Consider the following 20055-nt stretch of genomic DNA (forward strand, 5'->3'; position numbering starts at 1 on the left):
CTGCTGGCAGGTGCCCTGCACTGCTGGGGGTGTGGGGGTGCTGGGGGACATGAGTGGGGGCCTGCTGGCAGGTGCCCTACACTGCTGGGGGGTGGGGCTGCAAGGGGACATGAGTGGGACATGAGTGGGGGCCTGCTGGCAGGTGCCCTGCACTGCTGGGGGGTGGGGGTGCAAGGGGACATGAGTGGGACGTGAGTGGGGGCCTGCTGGCAGGTGCCCTGCACTGCTGGGGGGTGGGGGTGCAAGGGGACATGAGTGGGACGTGAGTGGGGGCCTGCTGGCAGGTGCCCTGCACTGCTGGGGGGTGGGGGTGCAAGGGGACATGAGTGGGGGCCTGTTGGCAGGTGCCCTGCACTGCTGGGGGGTGGGGGTGCAAGGGGACATGGATGGGACATGGGTGGGGGCCTGCTGGCAGGTGCCCTGCACTGAAGGGAGGTGGGGGTGCAAGGGGACATGAGTGGGGGCCTGTTGGCAGGTGCCCTGCACTGCTGGGGGTGGGGCGCAAGGGGACATGAGTGGGGGCCTGCTGGCAGGTGTCCTGCACTGTTGGGGGGTGGAGGTGCTGGGGGACATGAGTGGGGGCCTGCTGGCAGGTGCCCTGCACTGCTGGGGGGTGGGGCCGCAAGGGGATTTGAGTGGGACATGAGTGGGGGCCTGCTGGCAGGTGCCCTGCAATGCTGGGGGGTGGGGGTGCAAGGGAACATGAGTGGGACATGAGTGGGGGCCTGCTGGCAGGTGCTCTGCACTGCTGCGGAGTCGGGGTGCAAGGGGACATGAGTGGGGCATGTGTGGGGGCCTGCTGGCAGGTGCCCTGCACTGCTGGGGGGTGGGGGTGCAAGCTGACATGAGTGGGGGCCTGCTGGCAGGTGCCCTGCACTGCTGGGGGGTGGGGGTGCAAGGGGACATGAGTGGGAAATGAGTGGGGGCCTGCTGGCAGGTGCCCTGCACTGCTGGGGGGTGGGGGTGTAAGGGGACATGAGTGGGGGCCTGCTGGCAGGTGTTCTGCACTGCTGTGGGGTGGGGTGCAAGGGGACATGAGTGGGGGCCTGCTGGCAGGTGCCCTGCACTGCTGGGGGTGGGGCTGCAAGGGGACATGAGTGGGACATGAGTGGGGGCCTGCTGGCAGGTGCTCTGCACTGATGGGGAGTCGGGGTGCAAGGGGACATGAGTGAGGCATGTGTGGGGGCCTGCTGGCAGGTGCCCTGCACTGCTGGGGGGTGGGGGTGCAAGGGGACATGAGTGGGGGCCTGCTGGCAGGTGCCCTGCACTGCTGGGGGGTGGGGCTGCAAGGGGACATGAGTGGGACATGAGTGGGGGCCTGCTGGCAGATGCCCTGCACTGCTGGGGGGTGGGGGTGCAAGGGGATGTGAGTGGGGGCCTGCTGGCAGGTGCCCTGCACTGCTAGGGGGTGGGGGTGCTAGGGGACATGAGTGGGGGCCTGCTGGCAGGTGCCCTGCACTGCTGGGGGGTAGGGGTGCAAGGGGACATGAGTGGGGGCCTGCCGGCAGGTGCCCTGCACTGCTGGGGGGATGGGGGTGCAAGGGGACATGAGTGGGGCATGAGTGGGGGCCTGCTGGCAGGTGCCCTGCACTGCTGGGGGGGTGGGGGTGCTGGGGGACATGAGTGGGGGCCTGCTGGCAGGTGCCCTACATTGCTGGGGGGTGGGGCTGCAAGGGGACATGAGTGGGACATGAGTGGGGGCCTGCTGGCAGGTGCCCTGCACTGCTGGGGGGAGGGGGTGCAAGGGGACATGAGTGGGACATGAGTGGGGGCCTGCTGGCAGGTGCCCTGCACTGCTGGGGGGTGGGGGTGCAAGGGGACATGAGTGGGACGTGAGTGGGGGCCTGCTGGCAGGTGCCCTGCACTGCTGGGGGGTGGGGGTGCAAGGGGACATGAGTGGGGGCCTGTTGGCAGGTGCCCTGCACTGCTGGGGGTGTGGGTGCAAGGGGACATGGATGGGACATGGGTGGGGGCCTGCTGGCAGGTGCCCTGCACTGCTGGGAGGTTGGGGTGCAAGGGGACATGAGTGGGGGCCTGTTGGCAGGTGCCCTGCACTGCTGGGGGTGGGGTGCAAGGGGACATGAGTGGGGGCCTGTTGGCAGGTGCCCTGCACTGCTGGGGGGTGTGGGTGCAAGGGGACATGGATGGGACATGGGTGGGGGCCTGCTGGCAGGTGCCCTGCACTGCTGGGAGGTTGGGGTGCAAGGGGACATGAGTGGGGGCCTGTTGGCAGGTGCCCTGCACTGCTGGGGGGTGTGGGTGCAAGGGGACATGGATGGGACATGGGTGGGGGCCTGCTGGCAGGTGCCCTGCACTGCTGGGAGGTTGGGGTGCAAGGGGACATGAGTGGGGGCCTGTTGGCAGGTGCCCTGCACTGCTGGGGGTGGGGTGCAAGGGGACATGAGTGGGGGCCTGCTGGCAGGTGCCCTGCACTGCTGGGGGGTGGGGCTGCAAGGGGATTTGAGTGGGACATGAGTGGGGGGCTGCTGGCAGGTGCCCTGCACTGCTGGGGGGTGGGGGTACAAGGGAACATGAGTGGGACATGAGTGGGGGCCTGCTGGCAGGTGCTCTGCACTGCTGGGGAGTTGGGGTGCAAGGGGACATGAGTGGGGCATGTGTGGGGGCCTGCTGGCAGGTGCCCTGCACTGCTGGGGGGTGGGGGTGCAAGGGGACATGAGTGGGGGCCTGCTGGCAGGTGCCCTGCACTGCTGGGGGGGTGGGGGTGCAAGGGGACATGAGTGGGACATGAGTGGGGGCCTGCTGGCAAGTGCCCTGCACTGCTGGGGGGTGGGGGTGTAAGGGGACATGAGTGGGGGCCTGCTGGCAGGTGCCCTGCACTGCTGTGGGGTGGGGTGCAAGGGGACTTGAGTGGGGGCCTGCTGGCAGGTGCCCTGCACTGCTGGGGGTGGGGCTGCAAGGGGACATGAGTGGGACATGAGTGGTGGCCTGCTGGCAGGTGCCCTGCACTGCTGAGTGTGAGGGTGCAAGGGGACATGAATGGGAGATGAGTGGGGGCCTGCTGGCAGGTTCCCTGCACTGCTGGGGGTTGGGGTGCAAGGGGACATGAGTGGTACATGAGTGGGGTCCTGCTGGCAGGTGCCCTGCTCTGCTGGGTGGTGGGGGTGCAAGGGGATATGAGTCGGACATGTGTGGGGGCCTGCTGGCAGGTGCCCTGCACTGCTGGGGGGTGGGGGTGCAAGGGGACATGAGTGGGGGCCTGCTGGCAGGTGCCCTGCACTGCTAGGGGGTGGGGGTGCTAGGGGACATGAGTGGGGGCCTGCTGGCAGGTGCCCTGCACTGCTGGGGGGTGGGGGTGCAAGGGGACATGAGTGGGGGCCTGCTGGCAGGTGCCCTGCACTGCTAGGGGGTGGGGGTGCTAGGGGACATGAGTGGGGGCCTGCTGGCAGGTGCCCTGCACTGCTGGGGGGATGGGGGTGCAAGGGGACATGAGTGGGGCATGAGTGGGGGCCTGCTGGCAGGTGCCCTGCACTGCTGGGGGGGTGGGGGTGCTGGGGGACATGAGTGGGGGCCTGCTGGCAGGTGCCCTACACTGCTGGGGGGTGGGGCTGCAAGGGGACATGAGTGGGACATGAGTGGGGGCCTGCTGGCAGGTGCCCTGCACTGCTGGGGGGTGGGGGTGCAAGGGGACATGAGTGGGACATGAGTGGGGGCCTGCTGGCAGGTGCCCTGCACTGCTGGGGGGTTGGGGTGCAAGGGAACATGAGTGGGACGTGAGTGGGGGCCTGCTGGCAGGTGCCCTGCACTGCTGGGGGGTGGGGGTGCAAGGGGACATGAGTGGGGGCCTGTTGGCAGGTGCCCTGCACTGCTGGGGGGTGTGGGTGCAAGGGGACATGGATGGGACATGGGTGGGGGCCTGCTGGCAGGTGCCCTGCACTGCTGGGAGGTCGGGGTGCAAGGGGACATGAGTGGGGGCCTGTTGGCAGGTGCCCTGCACTGCTGGGGGTGGGGTGCAAGGGGACATGAGTGGGGGCCTGCTGGCAGGTGTCCTGCACTGTTGGGGGGTGGAGGTGCTGGGGGACATGAGTGGGGGCCTGCTGGCAGGTGCCCTGCACTGCTGGGGGGTGGGGCTGCAAGGGGATTTGAGTGGGACATGAGTGGGGGCCTGCTGGCAGGTGCCCTGCACTGCTGGGGGGTGGGGGTGCAAGGGAACATGAGTGGGACATGAGTGGGGGCCTGCTGGCAGGTGCTCTGCACTGCTGGGGAGTTGGGGTGCAAGGGGACATGAGTGGGGCATGTGTGGGGGCCTGCTGGCAGGTGCCCTGCACTGCTGGGGGGTGGAGGTGCAAGGGGACATGAGTGGGGGCCTGCTGGCAGGTGCCCTGCACTGCTGGGGGGGTGGGGGTGCAAGGGGACATGAGTGGGACATGAGTGGGGGCCTGCTGGCAAGTGCCCTGCACTGCTGGGGGGTGGGGGTGTAAGGGGACATGAGTGGGGGCCTGCTGGCAGGTGCCCTGCACTGCTGTGGGGTGGGGTGCAAGGGGACTTGAGTGGGGGCCTGCTGGCAGGTGCCCTGCACTGCTGGGGGTGGGGCTGCAAGGGGACATGAGTGGGACATGAGTGGTGGCCTGCTGGCAGGTTCCCTGCACTGCTGGGGGTTGGGGTGCAAGGGGACATGAGTGGTACATGAGTGGGGTCCTGCTGGCAGGTGCCCTGCTCTGCTGGGGGGTGGGGGTGCAAGGGGATATGAGTCGGACATGTGTGGGGGCCTGCTGGCAGGTGCCCTGCACTGCTGGGGGGTGGGGGTGCAAGGGGACATGAGTGGGGGCCTGCTGGCAGGTGCCCTGCACTGCTAGGGGGTGGGGGTGCTAGGGGACATGAGTGGGGGCCTGCTGGCAGGTGCCCTGCACTGCTGGGGGGTGGGGGTGCAAGGGGACATGAGTGGGGGCCTGCTGGCAGGTGCCCTGCACTGCTAGGGGGTGGGGGTGCTAGGGGACATGAGTGGGGGCCTGCTGGCAGGTGCCCTGCACTGCTGGGGGGATGGGGGTGCAAGGGGACATGAGTGGGGCATGAGTGGGGGCCTGCTGGCAGGTGCCCTGCACTGCTGGGGGGGGTGGGGGTGCTGGGGGACATGAGTGGGGGCCTGCTGGCAGGTGCCCTACACTGCTGGGGGGTGGGGCTGCAAGGGGACATGAGTGGGACATGAGTGGGGGCCTGCTGGCAGGTGCCCTGCACTGCTGGGGGGTGGGGGTGCAAGGGGACATGAGTGGGACATGAGTGGGGGCCTGCTGGCAGGTGCCCTGCACTGCTGGGGGGTGGGGGTGCAAGGGGACATGAGTGGGACGTGAGTGGGGGCCTGCTGGCAGGTGCCCTGCACTGCTGGGCGGTGGGGGTGCAAGGGGACATGAGTGGGGGCCTGTTGGCAGGTGCCCTGCACTGCTGGGGGGTGTGGGTGCAAGGGGACATGGATGGGACATGGGTGGGGGCCTGCTGGCAGGTGCCCTGCACTGCTGGGAGGTCGGGGTGCAAGGGGACATGAGTGGGGGCCTGTTGGCAGGTGCCCTGCACTGCTGGGGGTGGGGTGCAAGGGGACATGAGTGGGGGCCTGCTGGCAGGGGTCCTGCACTGTTGGGGGGTGGAGGTGCTGGGGGATATGAGTGGGGGCCTGCTGGCAGGTGCCCTGCACTGCTGGGGGGTGGGGCTGCAAGGGGATTTGAGTGGGACATGAGTGGGGGCCTGCTGGCAGGTGCCCTGCACTGCTGGGGGGTGGGGGTGCAAGGGAACATGAGTGGGACATGAGTGGGGGCCTGCTGGCAGGTGCTCTGCACTGCTGGGGAGTTGGGGTGCAAGGGGACATGAGTGGGGCATGTGTGGGGGCCTGCTGGCAGGTGCCCTGCACTGCTGGGGGGTGGGGGTGCAAGGGGACATGTGTGGGGGCCTGCTGGCAGGTGCCCTGCACTGCTGGGGGGGGTGGGGGTGCAAGGGGACATGAGTGGGACATGAGTGGGGGCCTGCTGGCAAGTGCCCTGCACTGCTGGGGGGTGGGGGTGTAATGGGACATGAGTGGGGGCCTGCTGGCAGGTGCCCTGCACTGCTGTGGGGTGGGGTGCAAGGGGACTTGAGTGGGGGCCTGCTGGCAGGTGCCCTGCACTGCTGGGGGTGGGGCTGCAAGGGGACATGTGTGTGGGCCTGCTGGCAGGTGCCCTGCACTGCTGGGGGGGTGGGGGTGCAAGGGGACATGAGTGGGACATGAGTGGGGGCCTGCTGGCAAGTGCCCTGCACTGCTGGGGGGTGGGGGTGTAATGGGACATGAGTGGGGGCCTGCTGGCAGGTGCCCTGCACTGCTGTGGGGTGGGGTGCAAGGGGACTTGAGTGGGGGCCTGCTGGCAGGTGCCCTGCACTGCTGGGGGTGGGGCTGCAAGGGGACATGAGTGGGACATGAGTGGTGGCCTGCTGGCAGGTGCCCTGCACTGCTGGGTGTGAGGGTGCAAGGGGACATGAATGGGAGATGAGTGGGGGCCTGCTGGCAGGTTCCCTGCACTGCTGGGGGTTGGGGTGCAAGGGGACATGAGTGGTACATGAGTGGGGTCCTGCTGGCAGGTGCCCTGCTCTGCTGGGGGGTGGGGGTGCAAGGGGATATGAGTGGGACATGAGTGGGGGCCTGCTGGCAGGTGCCCTGCACTGCTGGGGGGTGGGGGTGCAAGGGGACATGAGTGGGACGTGAGTGGGGGCCTGCTGGCAGGTGCCCTGCACTGCTGGGCGGTGGGGGTGCAAGGGGACATGAGTGGGGGCCTGTTGGCAGGTGCCCTGCACTGCTGGGGGGTGTGGGTGCAAGGGGACATGGATGGGACATGGGTGGGGGCCTGCTGGCAGGTGCCCTGCACTGCTGGGAGGTCGGGGTGCAAGGGGACATGAGTGGGGGCCTGTTGGCAGGTGCCCTGCACTGCTGGGGGTGGGGTGCAAGGGGACATGAGTGGGGGCCTGCTGGCAGGTGTCCTGCACTGTTGGGGGGTGGAGGTGCTGGGGGACATGAGTGGGGGCCTGCTGGCAGGTGCCCTGCACTGCTGGGGGGTGGGGCTGCAAGGGGATTTGAGTGGGACATGAGTGGGGGCCTGCTGGCAGGTGCCCTGCACTGCTGGGGGGTGGGGGTGCAAGGGAACATGAGTGGAACATGAGTGGGGGCCTGCTGGCAGGTGCTCTGCACTGCTGGGGAGTTGGGGTGCAAGGGGACATGAGTGGGGCATGTGTGGGGGCCTGCTGGCAGGTGCCCTGCACTGCTGGGGGGGTGGGGGTGCAAGGGGACATGTGTGGGGGCCTGCTGGCAGGTGCCCTGCACTGCTGGGGGGGTGGGGGTGCAAGGGGACATGAGTGGGACATGAGTGGGGGCCTGCTGGCAAGTGCCCTGCACTGCTGGGGGGTGGGGGTGTAATGGGACATGAGTGGGGGCCTGCTGGCAGGTGCCCTGCACTGCTGTGGGGTGGGGTGCAAGGGGACTTGAGTGGGGGCCTGCTGGCAGGTGCCCTGCACTGCTGGGGGTGGGGCTGCAAGGGGACATGTGTGTGGGCCTGCTGGCAGGTGCCCTGCACTGCTGGGGGGGTGGGGGTGCAAGGGGACATGAGTGGGACATGAGTGGGGGCCTGCTGGCAAGTGCCCTGCACTGCTGGGGGGTGGGGGTGTAATGGGACATGAGTGGGGGCCTGCTGGCAGGTGCCCTGCACTGCTGTGGGGTGGGGTGCAAGGGGACTTGAGTGGGGGCCTGCTGGCAGGTGCCCTGCACTGCTGGGGGTGGGGCTGCAAGGGGACATGAGTGGGACATGAGTGGTGGCCTGCTGGCAGGTGCCCTGCACTGCTGGGTGTGAGGGTGCAAGGGGACATGAATGGGAGATGAGTGGGGGCCTGCTGGCAGGTTCCCTGCACTGCTGGGGGTTGGGGTGCAAGGGGACATGAGTGGTACATGAGTGGGGTCCTGCTGGCAGGTGCCCTGCTCTGCTGGGGGGTGGGGGTGCAAGGGGATATGAGTCGGACATGTGTGGGGGCCTGCTGGCAGGTGCCCTGCACTGCTGGGGGGTGGGGGTGCAAGGGGACATGAGTGGGGGCCTGCTGGCAGGTGCCCTGTACTGCTGGGGGGTGGGGGTGCAAGGGGACATGAGTGTGACATGAGTGGGGGCCTGCTGGCAGGTGCCCTGCACTGCTGGGGGGTGTGGGTGCAAGGGGACATGGATGGGACATGGGTGGGGGCCTGCTGGCAGGTGCCCTGCACTGCTGGGAGGTCGGGGTGCAAGGGGACATGAGTGGGGGCCTGTTGGCAGGTGCCCTGCACTGCTGGGGGTGGGGGTGCAAGGGGACATGAGTGGGGACCTGCTGGCAGGTGTCCTGCACTGTTGGGGGGTGGAGGTGCTGGGGGACATGAGTGGGGGCCTGCTGGCAGGTGCCCTGCACTGCTGGGGGGTGGGGCTGCAAGGGGATTTGAGTGGGACATGAGTGGGGGCCTGCTGGCAAGTGCCCTGCACTGCTGGGGGGTGGGGGTGTAAGGGGACATGAGTGGGGCATGTGTGGGGGCCTGCTGGCAGGTGCCCTGCACTGCTGGGGGGTGGGGGTGCAAGGGGACATGAGTGGGGGCCTGCTGGCAGGTGCCCTGCACTGCTGGGGGGGTGGGGGTGCAAGGGGACATGAGTGGGACATGAGTGGGGGCCTGCTGGCAAGTGCCCTGCACTGCTGGGGGGTGGGGGTGTAAGGGGACATGAGTGGGGGCCTGCTGGCAGGTGCCCTGCACTGCTGTGGGGTGGGGTGCAAGGGGACTTGAGTGGGGGCCTGCTGGCAGGTGCCCGGCACTGCTGGGGGTGGGGCTGCAAGGGGACATGAGTGGGACATGAGTGGTGGCCTGCTGGCAGGTTCCCTGCACTGCTGGGGGTTGGGGTGCAAGGGGACATGAGTGGTACATGAGTGGGGTCCTGCTGGCAGGTGCCCTGCTCTGCTGGGGGGTGGGGGTGCAAGGGGATATGAGTCGGACATGTGTGGGGGCCTGCTGGCAGGTGCCCTGCACTGCTGGGGGGTGGGGGTGCAAGGGGACATGAGTGGGGGCCTGCTGGCAGGTGCCCTGCACTGCTAGGGGGTGGGGGTGCTAGGGGACATGAGTGGGGGCCTGCTGGCAGGTGCCCTGCACTGCTGGGGGGTGGGGGTGCAAGGGGACATGAGTGGGGGCCTGCTGGCAGGTGCCCTGCACTGCTAGGGGGTGGGGGTGCTAGGGGACATGAGTGGGGGCCTGCTGGCAGGTGCTCTGCACTGCTGGGGGGATGGGGGTGCAAGGGGACATGAGTGGGGCATGAGTGGGGGCCTGCTGGCAGGTGCCCTGCACTGCTGGGGGGGTGGGGGTGCTGGGGGACATGAGTGGGGGCCTGCTGGCAGGTGCCCTACACTGCTGGGGGGTGGGACTGCAAGGGGACATGAGTGGGACATGAGTGGGGGCCTGCTGGCAGGTGCCCTGCACTGCTGGGGGGTGGGGGTGCAAGGGGACATGAGTGGGACATGAGTGGGGGCCTGCTGGCAGGTGCCCTGCACTGCTGGGGGGTGGGGGTGCAAGGGGACATGAGTGGGACGTGAGTGGGGGCCTGCTGGCAGGTGCCCTGCACTGCTGGGCGGTGGGGGTGCAAGGGGACATGAGTGGGGGCCTGTTGGCAGGTGCCCTGCACTGCTGGGGGGTGTGGGTGCAAGGGGACATGGATGGGACATGGGGTGGGGGCCTGCTGGCAGGTGCCCTGCACTGCTGGGAGGTCGGGTTGCAAGGGGACATGAGTGGGGGCCTGTTGGCAGGTGCCCTGCACTGCTGGGGGTGGGGTGCAAGGGGACATGAGTGGGGGCCTGCTGGCAGGTGTCCTGCACTGTTGGGGGGTGGAGGTGCTGGGGGACATGAGTGGGGGCCTGCTGGCAGGTGCCCTGCACTGCTGGGGGGTGGGGCTGCAAGGGGATTTGAGTGGGACATGAGTGGGGGCCTGATGGCAGGTGCCCTGCACTGCTGGGGGGTGGGGGTGCAAGGGAACATGAGTGGGACATGAGTGGGGGCCTGCTGGCAGGTGCTCTGCACTGCTGGGGAGTTGGGGTGCAAGGGGACATGAGTGGGGCATGTGTGGGGGCCTGCTGGCAGGTGCCCTGCACTGCTGGGGGGTGGGGGTGCAAGGGGACATGTGTGGGGGCCTGCTGGCAGGTGCCCTGCACTGCTGGGGGGGTGGGGGTGCAAGGGGACATGAGTGGGACATGAGTGGGGGCCTGCTGGCAAGTGCCCTGCACTGCTGGGGGGTGGGGGTGTAATGGGACATGAGTGGGGGCCTGCTGGCAGGTGCCCTGCACTGCTGTGGGGTGGGGTGCAAGGGGACTTGAGTGGGGGCCTGCTGGCAGGTGCCCTGCACTGCTGGGGGTGGGGCTGCAAGGGGACATGAGTGGGACATGAGTGGTGGCCTGCTGGCAGGTGCCCTGTACTGCTGGGTGTGAGGGTGCAAGGGGACATGAATGGGAGATGAGTGGGGGCCTGCTGGCAGGTTCCCTGCACTGCTGGGGGTTGGGGTGCAAGGGGACATGAGTGGTACATGAGTGGGGTCCTGCTGGCAGGTGCCCTGCTCTGCTGGGGGGTGGGGGTGCAAGGGGATATGAGTCGGACATGTGTGGGGGCCTGCTGGCAGGTGCCCTGCACTGCTGGGGGATGGGGGTGCAAGGGGACATGAGTGGGGGCCTGCTGGCAGGTGCCCTGTACTGCTGGGGGGTGGGGGTGCAAGGGGACATGAGTGTGACATGAGTGGGGGCCTGCTGGCAGGTGCCCTGCACTGCGGGGGGGTGGGGGTGCAAGGGGACATGAGTGGGGGCCTGCTGGCAGGTGCCCTGCACTGCTGGGGGGTGGGGTGCAAGGGGACATGAGTGGGGGCCTGCTGGCAGGTGCCCTGCACTGCTGGGGGGTGGGGCTGCAAGGGGACATGAGTGGGGCATGACTGGGGGCCTGCTGGCAGGTTCCCTGCACTGCTGGGGGGTCGGGTGCAAGGGGACATGAGTGGGTCATGAGTGGGGGCCTGCTGGCAGGTGCCCTGCACTGCTGGGGGGTGGGGGTGCAAGGGGACATGTGTGGGGGCCTGCTGGCAGGTACCCTCTACTGCGGGGGGTGGGGTGCTGGGGGACATGCGTGGGGGCCTGCTGGCAGGTGCCCTGCACTGCTGGGGGTGGGGGGCAAGGGGACATGAGTGGGACATGAGTGGGGGCCTGCTGACAGGTGCCCTGCACTGCTGGGGGGTGGGGGTGCTGGGGGACATGAGTGGGGGCCTGCTGGCAGGTGCCCTGCACTGCTGGGGTCTGGGGGTGCAAGGGGACATGAGTGGGACATGAGTGGGGGCCTGCTGGCAGGTGCCCTGCAATGCTGGTGGATGGGGGTACAAGGGGACATGAGTGGGACATGAGTGGGGGCCTGCTGGCAGGTGCCCTGCACTGCTGGTGGGTGGGGGTGCAAGGGGACATGATTGGGATATGAGTGGGGGCCTGCTGGCAGATGCCCTGCACTGCTAGGGGGTGGGGGTGCAAGGGGACATGAGTGTGGGCCTGCTGGCAGGTGCCCTGCACTGCTGGGGGGTGGGGGTCAAGGGGACATGAGTGGGACATGAGTGGGGGCCTGCTGGCAGGTGTCCTGCACTGCTGGGGGGTGGGGTGCTGGGGGACAGGAGTGGGGGCCGGTGGCAGGTGCCCTGCACTGATGGGGGGTGGGGGTGCAAGGGGACATGAGTGGGGGCCTGCTGGCAGGTGCCCTGCACTGCTGGGGGGTGGGGCTGCAAGGGGACATGAGTGGGACATGAGTGGGGGCCTGCTGGCAGGTGCCCTGCACTGCTGGGGGGTGGGGGTGCAAGGGGAAATGAGTGGGGGCCTGCTGGCAGGTGCCCTGCACTGCTGGGGGGTGGGTGTGCTGGGGGACATGAGTGGGGGCCTCCTGGCAGGTGCCCTGCACTGCTGGGGGGTGGGGGTGCAAGGGGACATGAGTGGGGGCCTGCTGGCAGGTGCCCTGCACTGCTGGGGTGATGGGGGTGCAAGGGGACATGAGTGGGGCATGAGTGGGGGCCTGCTGGCAGGTGCCCTGCACTGCTGGGGGGGTGGGGGTGCTGGGGGACATGAGTGGGGGCCTGCTGGCAGGTGCCCTGCACTGCTGGGGGTGGGGCTGCAAGGGGACATGAGTGGGACATGAGTGGGGGCCTGCTGGCAGGTGCCCTGCACTGCTGGGGGGTGGGGGTGCAAGGGGACATGAGTGGGACATGACTGGGGGCCTACTGGCAGGTGCCCTGCACTGCTGGGGGGTGGGGGTGCGGGGACATGAGTGGGACGTGAGTGGGGGCCTGCTGGCAGGTGCCCTACACTTCTGGGGGTGCAAGGGGACATGAGTGGGACATGTGTGGGGGCCTGCTGGCAGGTGCCCTGCACTGCTGGGGGGTGGAGGTGCAAGGGGACATGAGTGGGGGCCTGTTGGCAGGTGCCCTGCACTGCTGGGGGTGGGGGTGCAAGGGGACATGAGTGGGACATGGGTGGGGGCCTGCTGGCAGGTGCCCTGCACTGCTGGGAGGTGGGGGTGCAAAGGGACATGAGTGGGGGCCTGTTGTCAGGTGCAATGCACTGCTGGGGGTGGGGTGCAAGGGGACATGAGTGGGGGCCTGCTGGCAGGTGCCCTGCAATGCTGGGGGGTCGGGGTGCAAGGGGACATGAGTGGGACATGTGTGGGGGCCTGCTGGCAGGTGCCCTGCACTGCTGGGGGGTGGGGGTGCAAGGGGACATGAGTGGGGGCCTGCTGGCAGGTGCCATGCACTGCTGGGGGGTCGGGTGCAAGGGGACATGAGTGGGTCATGAGTGGGGGCCTGCTGGCAGGTGCCCTGCACTGCTGGGGGGTGGGGGTGCAAGGGGACATGTGTGGGGGCCTGCTGGCAGGTACCCTCTACTGCGGGGGGTGGGGTGCTGGGGAACATGCGTGGGGGCCTGCTGGCACGTGCCCTGCACTGCTGGGGGTGGGGGGCAAGGGGACATGAGTGGGACATGAGTGGGGGCCTGCTGACAGGTGCCCTGCACTGCTGGGGGGTGGGGGTGCTGGGGGACATGAGTGGGGGCCTGCTGGCAGGTGCCCTGCACTGCTGGGGTCTGGGGGTGCAAGGGGACATGAGTGGGACATGAGTGGGGGCCTGCTGGCAGGTGCCCTGCAATGCTGGGGGATGGGGGTACAAGGGGACATGAGTGGGACATGAGTGGGGGCCTGCTGGCAGGTGCCCTGCACTGCTGGGGGGTGGGGGTGCAAGGGGACATGATTGGGATATGAGTGGGGGCCTGCTGGCAGATGCCCTGCACTGCTGGGGGGTGGGGGTGCAAGGGGACATGAGTGTGGGCCTGCTGGCAGGTGCCCTGCACTGCTGGGGGGTGGGGGTCAAGGGGACATGAGTGGGACATGAGTGGGGGCCTGCTGGCAGGTGCCCTGCACTGCTGGGGGGTGGGGTGCTGGGGGACAGGAGTGGGGGCCTGGTGGCAGGTGCCCTGTACTGCTGGGGGGTGGGGGTGCAAGGGGACATGAGTGGGGGCCTGCTGGCAGGTGCCCTGCACTGCTGGGGGGTGGGGCTGCAAGGGGACATGAGTGGGACATGAGTGGGGGCCTGCTGGCAGGTGTCCTGCACTGCTGGGGGGTGGGGGTGCAAGGGGAAATGAGTGGGGGCCTGCTGGCAGGTGCCCTGCACTGCTGGGGGTTGGGTGTGCTGGGGGACATGAGTGGGGGCCTGCTGGCAGGTGCCCTGCACTGCTGGGGGGTGGGGGTGCAAGGGGACATGAGTGGGGGCCTGCTGGTAGGTGCCCTGCACTGCTGGGGTGATGGGGGTGCAAGCGGACATGAGTGGGGCATGAGTGGGGGCCTGCTGGCAGGTGCCCTGCACTGCTGAGGGGGTGGGGGTGCTGGGGGACATGAGTGGGGGCCTGCTGGCAGGTGCCCTGCACTGCTGGGGGGGTGGGGCTGCAAGGGGACATGAGTGGGACATGAGTGGGGGCCTGCTGGCAGGTGCCCTGCACTGCTGGGGGGTGGGGGTGCAAGGGGACATGAGTGGGACATGACTGGGGGCCTACTGGCAGGTGCCCTGCACTGCTGGGGGGTGGGGGTGCGGGGACATGAGTGGGACGTGAGTGGGGGCCTGCTGGCAGGTGCCCTACACTTCTGGGGGTGCAAGGGGACATGAGTGGGACATGTGTGGGGGCCTGCTGGCAGGTGCCCTGCACTGCTGGGGGGTGGAGGTGCAAGGGGACATGAGTGGGGGCCTGTTGGCAGGTGCCCTGCACTGCTGGGGGTGGGGGTGCAAGGGGACATGAGTGGGACATGGGTGGGGGCCTGCTGGCAGGTGCCCTGCACTGCTGGGAGGTGGGGGTGCAAAGGGACATGAGTGGGGGCCTGTTGTCAGGTGCAATGCACTGCTGGGGGTGGGGTGCAAGGGGACATGAGTGGGACATGAGTGGGGGCCTGCTGGCAGGTGCCCTGCAATGCTGGGGGGTCGGGGTACAAGGGGACATGAGTGGGACATGTGTGGGGGCCTGCTGGCAGGTGCCCTGCACTGCTGGGGGGTGGGGGTGCAAGGGGACATGAGTGGGGGCCTGCTGGCAGGTGCCATGCACTTCTGGGGGGTGGGGGTGCAAGGGGACATGAGTGGGGCATGAGTGGGGGCCTGCTGGCAGGTGCCCTGCACTGCTGGGGGGTGGGTGTGTAAGGGGACATGAGTGGGGGCCTGCTGGCAGGTGCCCTGCACTGCTGTGGGGTGGGGTGCAAGGGGACATGAGTGGGGGCCTGCTGGCAGGTGCCCTGCACTGCTGGGGGTGGGGATGCAAGGGGACATGAGTGGGACATGAGTGGGGGCCTGCTGGCAGGTGCCCTGCACTGCTGGGGGGTGAGAGTGCAAGGGGACATGAGTGGGACATGAGTGGGGTCCTGCTGGCAGGTGCCCTGCTCTGCTGGGGGTGGAGGTGCAAGGGGACATGAGTCGGACATGTGTGGGGGCCTGCTGGCAGGTGCCCTGCACTGCTGGGGGGTGGGGGTGCAAGGGGACATGAGTGGGGGCCTGCTGGCAGGTGCCCTGTACTGCTGGGGGGTGGGGGTGCAAGAGGACATGAGTGGGACATGAGTGGGGGCCTGCTGGCAGGTGCCCTGCACTGCTGGGGGGTAGGGGTGCAAGGGGACATGAGTGGGGGCCTGCTGGCAGGTGCCCTGCACTGCTGGGGGTGGGGTGCAAGGGGAAATGAGTGGGGGCCTGCTGGCAGGTGCCCTGCACTGCTGGGGGGTGGGGCTGCAAGGGGACATGAGTGGGATATGACTGGGGGCCTGCTGGCAGGTACCCTGTACTGCTGGGGGATGGGGGTGCAAGGGGACATGAGTGGGACATGAGTGGGGGCCTGCTGGCAGGTGCCCTGCACTGCTGGGGGGTGGGGGTGCAAGGGGACATGAGTGGTACATGAGTGGGTTCCTGCTGGCAGGTGCCCTACACTGCTGGGGGGTGGGGGTGCAAGGGGACATGAGTCGGACATGTGTGGGGGCCTGCTGGCAGGTGCCCTGCACTGCTGGGGGGTGGGGTTGCAAGGGGACATGAGTGGGGGCCTGCTGGCAGGTGCCCTGCACTACTGGGGGGTGGGGGTGCAAGGGGACATGAGTGGGACATGAGTGGGGGCCTGCTGGCAGGTGCCCTGCACTGCTGGGGGGTGGGGGTGCAAGGGGACATGAGTGGGGGCCTGCTGGCAGGTGCCCTGCACTGCTGGGGGGTGGGGTGCAAGAGGACATGAGTGGGGGCCTGCTGGCAGGTGCCCTGCACTGCTGGTGGGTGGGGGTGCTGGGGGACATGAGTGGGGGCCTGCGGGCAGGTGCCCTGCACTGCTGGGGGGTGGGGGTGCTGGGGGACATGAATGGGGGCCTGCTGGTAGGTGCCCTGCACTGCTGGTGGGTGGGGGTGCTGGGGGTGCTGGGGGACATGAGTGGGGGCCTGCTGGCAGGTGCCCTGCACTGCTGGGGGTGGGGGTGCAAGGGGACATGAGTGGGGGCCTGCTGGCAGGTGCCCTGCACTGCTGGGGGGTGGGGGTGGAGGGTGTCATGCGTTGGTGATCAGTAGTGCAAGCTGATATGTGGCTTGCCTGGGGGGCATGCCCATGGTGGATGGGCTGTCTGTGGTACATGAAGTCCCCCGTGGTGTGGGCTGCCTGCAGGGGCCGTGGAGGGTATAGAGGGAACACCTGGGAGGACCCACACTGCCAATTCACGTGTAGGACTCCTCTGCACCCCAGATATACACGTATCCCACTCGCACAGGGCCTGTCGCATGTGATACTTCCCGCGCAACCCCGAAATACACGTACCCGCTTGACCAAGGCCAATCTCTGTGTGATACTTCCCGCGCTCCCCAGATTTACACGTACCCAGGCCAATCGCGTGTGAAACTTCACGCGAACCCCAGCAATACACGCACCCCACTCGCACAGGGCCTATCGTGTGTGAGACTTCCTGTGAACCCGAGATCCACACCTACCCAGGCCAATTGCGTGTGCAACTTCCCTCAAACCCCTGGAATACACGTATCCCACTCCCCCAGGCACGATTGCGTGTAAAACTTCCCGCGCACACACGAAATACACGCACAAGCTAATTTTTCACACAGCGGGTGTCGCTGTTTGTGGCGTACCCCTTTGCACGTCATTTGTCCTAGGGGGCCACAGTATGGGACATTCATCAGAGCTGTATATTCGTGCTTTTTGTTAGCGCACATTTTGGTGCACATTTTTTTCCAGCGCAGGGACGCTAACGCCTGCCTTCGTGTGGCGGACGGGTTTGGGATAGTGCGTGTCTTTGCCCGTGTGCTGGTTAGCCCTATTCGATTCCATGAATAGGTGTTGTAGACGAGCCTGTGGGCGTTCCACGCACTTTCCTCCTGTACTTCCCTCGTGACGCCCACATTTTCACGAGTTGTTCCCCATTCCGAGTGTTACGCCCCGTGTTCTTCCTACTTTTGTTATGTGCGCCACGCTATGTGCGCTTTCGCTGTGACCTTAGCGCACGCCGTTAGATGACCTGTGCACCGGCGTGCGCCACGCACTCTTTCAGCGCACATCCCTGATTTTACTCGCGCACGGACTTCCATGAATAGATGTGCGCTGGTTTCAGTGCACTTGCACTGCAGTTTTCGCTCTTTCACTGCGAATCACACGTTTTCGCACGCTTGCGCCGACATTTTCGGCGCACATTAATTCCATGAATCGGCCTATAAGTGTATAGCATCGAGCTTCGGAAAGTAGGACCTGCTTAGCAGGTCACGCTTTCTGAGATAGAATTACCTGCATCATTGAATTGTTAATAGACATCAAAGAAGCCAGGGCTTCCACACCCTTACTAGATGGCAATTCCTCACACACACATATAGGCATGATTTACAAACCTTTTTTAATGGGATTTTCCCATTGAAACATGCTCTGTAAATCAGGTCCATTCTGACAAACACCAAGCATTCCCTTTAGAACTCACATGGGTATGGCTCATGGCACCAAGTGGGGTTGCAAGGGGACATGAGTGGGGGCCGGTGCCCTGCACTGCTGGGGGGTGTGGGTGCAAGGGGACATGGATGGGACATGGGTGGGGGCCTGCTGGCAGGTGCCTTGCACTGCTGGGAGGTCGGGGTGCAAGGGGACATGAGTGGGGGCCTGTTGGCAGGTGCCCTGCACTGCTGGGGGTGGGGTGCAAGGGGACATGAGTGGGGACCTGCTGGCAGGTGTCCTGCACTGTTGGGGGGTGGAGGTGCTGGGGGACATGAGTGGGGGCCTGCTGGCAGGTGCCCTGCACTGCTGGGGGGTGGGGCTGCAAGGGGATTTGAGTGGGACATGAGTGGGGGCCTGCTGGCAGGTGCCCTGCACTGCTGGGGGGTGGGGGTGCAAGGGAACATGAGTGGGACATGAGTGGGGGCCTGCTGGCAGGTGCTCTGCACTGCTGGGGAGTTGGGGTGCAAGGGGACATGAGTGGGGCATGTGTGGGGGCCTGCTGGCAGGTGCCCTGCACTGCTGGGGGGTGGGGGTGCAAGGGGACATGAGTGGGGGCCTGCTGGCAGGTGCCCTGCCCTGCGGGGGGGTGGGGGTGCAAGGGGACATGAGTGGGACATGAGTGGGGGCCTGCTGGCAAGTGCCCTGCACTGCTGGGGGGTGGGGGTGTAAGGGGACATGAGTGGGGGCCTGCTGGCAGGTGCCCTGCACTGCTGTGGGGTGGGGTGCAAGGGGACTTGAGTGGGGGCCTGCTGGCAGGTGCCCTGCACTGCTGGGGGTGGGGCTGCAAGGGGACATGAGTGGGACATGAGTGGTGGCCTGCTGGCAGGTGCCCTGCACTGCTGAGTGTGAGGGTGCAAGGGGTCATGAATGGGAGATGAGTGGGGGCCTGCTGGCAGGTTCCCTGCACTGCTGGGGGTTGGGGTGCAAGGGGACATGAGTGGTACATGAGTGGGGTCCTGCTGGCAGGTGCCCTGCTCTGCTGGGGGGTGGGGGTGCAAGGGGATATGAGTCGGACATGTGTGGGGGCCTGCTGGCAGGTGCCCTGCACTGCTGGGGGGTGGGGGTGCAAGGGGACATGAGTGGGGGCCTGCTGGCAGGTGCCCTGCACTGCTAGGGGGTGGGGGGGCTAGGGGACATGAGTGGGGGCCTGCTGGCAGGTGCCCTGCACTGCTGGGGGTGGGGGTGCAAGGGGACATGAGTGGGGGCCTGCTGGCAGGTGCCCTGCACTGCTAGGGGGTGGGGGTGCTAGGGGACATGAGTGGGGGCCTGCTGGCAGGTGCCCTGCACTGCTGGGTGGATGGGGGTGCAAGGGGACATGAGTGGGGCATGAGTGGGGGCCTGCTGGCAGGTGCCCTGCACTGCTGGGGTGTGGGGGTGCTGGGGGACATGAGTGGGGGCCTGCTGGCAGGTGCCCTACACTGCTGGGGGGTGGGGCTGCAAGGGGACATGAGTGGGACATGAGTGGGGGCCTGCTGGCAGGTGCCCTGCACTGCTGGGGGGTGGGGGTGCAAGGGGACATGAGTGGGACATGAGTGGGGGCCTGCTGGCAGGTGCCCTGCACTGCTGGGGGGTGGGGGTGCAAGGGGACATGAGTGGGACGTGAGTGGGGGCCTGCTGGCAGGTGCCCTGCACTGCTGGGGGGTGGGGGTGCAAGGGGACATGAGTGGGGGCCTGTTGGCAGGTGCCCTGCACTGCTGGGGGGTGTGGGTGCAAGGGGACATGGATGGGACATGGGTGGGGGCCTGCTGGCAGGTGCCCTGCACTGCTGGGAGGTCGGGGTGCAAGGGGACATGAGTGGGGGCCTGTTGGCAGGTGCCCTGCACTGCTGGGGGTGGGGTGCAAGGGGACATGAGTGGGGGCCTGCTGGCAGGTGTCCTGCACTGTTGGGGGGTGGAGGTGCTGGGGGACATGAGTGGGGGCCTGCTGGCAGGTGCCCTGCACTGCTGGGGGGTGGGGCTGCAAGGGGATTTGAGTGGGACATGAGTGGGGGCCTGCTGGCAGGTGCCCTGCACTGCTGGGGGGTGGGGGTGCAAGGGAACATGAGTGGGACATGAGTGGGGGCCTGCTGGCAGGTGCTCTGCACTGCTGGGGAGTTGGGGTGCAAGGGGACATGAGTGGGGCATGTGTGGGGGCCTGCTGGCAGGTGCCCTGCACTGCTGGGGGGTGGGGGTGCAAGGGGACATGAGTGGGGGCCTGCTGGCAGGTGCCCTGCACTGCTGGGGGGGTGGGGGTGCAAGGGGACATGAGTGGGACATGAGTGGGGGCCTGCTGGCAAGTGCCCTGCACTGCTGGGGGGTGGGGGTGTAATGGGACATGAGTGGGGGCCTGCTGGCAGGTGCCCTGCACTGCTGTGGGGTGGGGTGCAAGGGGACTTGAGTGGGGGCCTGCTGGCAGGTGCCCTGCACTGCTGGGGGTGGGGCTGCAAGGGGACATGAGTGGGACATGAGTGGTGGCCTGCTGGCAGGTGCCCTGCACTGCTGGGTGTGAGGGTGCAAGGGGACATGAATGGGAGATGAGTGGGGGCCGGCTGGCAGGTTCCCTGCACTGCTGGGGTTT

The sequence above is a fragment of the Ambystoma mexicanum genome, chromosome 5p (assembly GCF_040938575.1).
Source record: "Ambystoma mexicanum isolate Mex_15411 chromosome 5p, UKY_AmexF1_1, whole genome shotgun sequence".
Lineage (NCBI taxonomy): Eukaryota > Metazoa > Chordata > Amphibia > Caudata > Ambystomatidae > Ambystoma > Ambystoma mexicanum.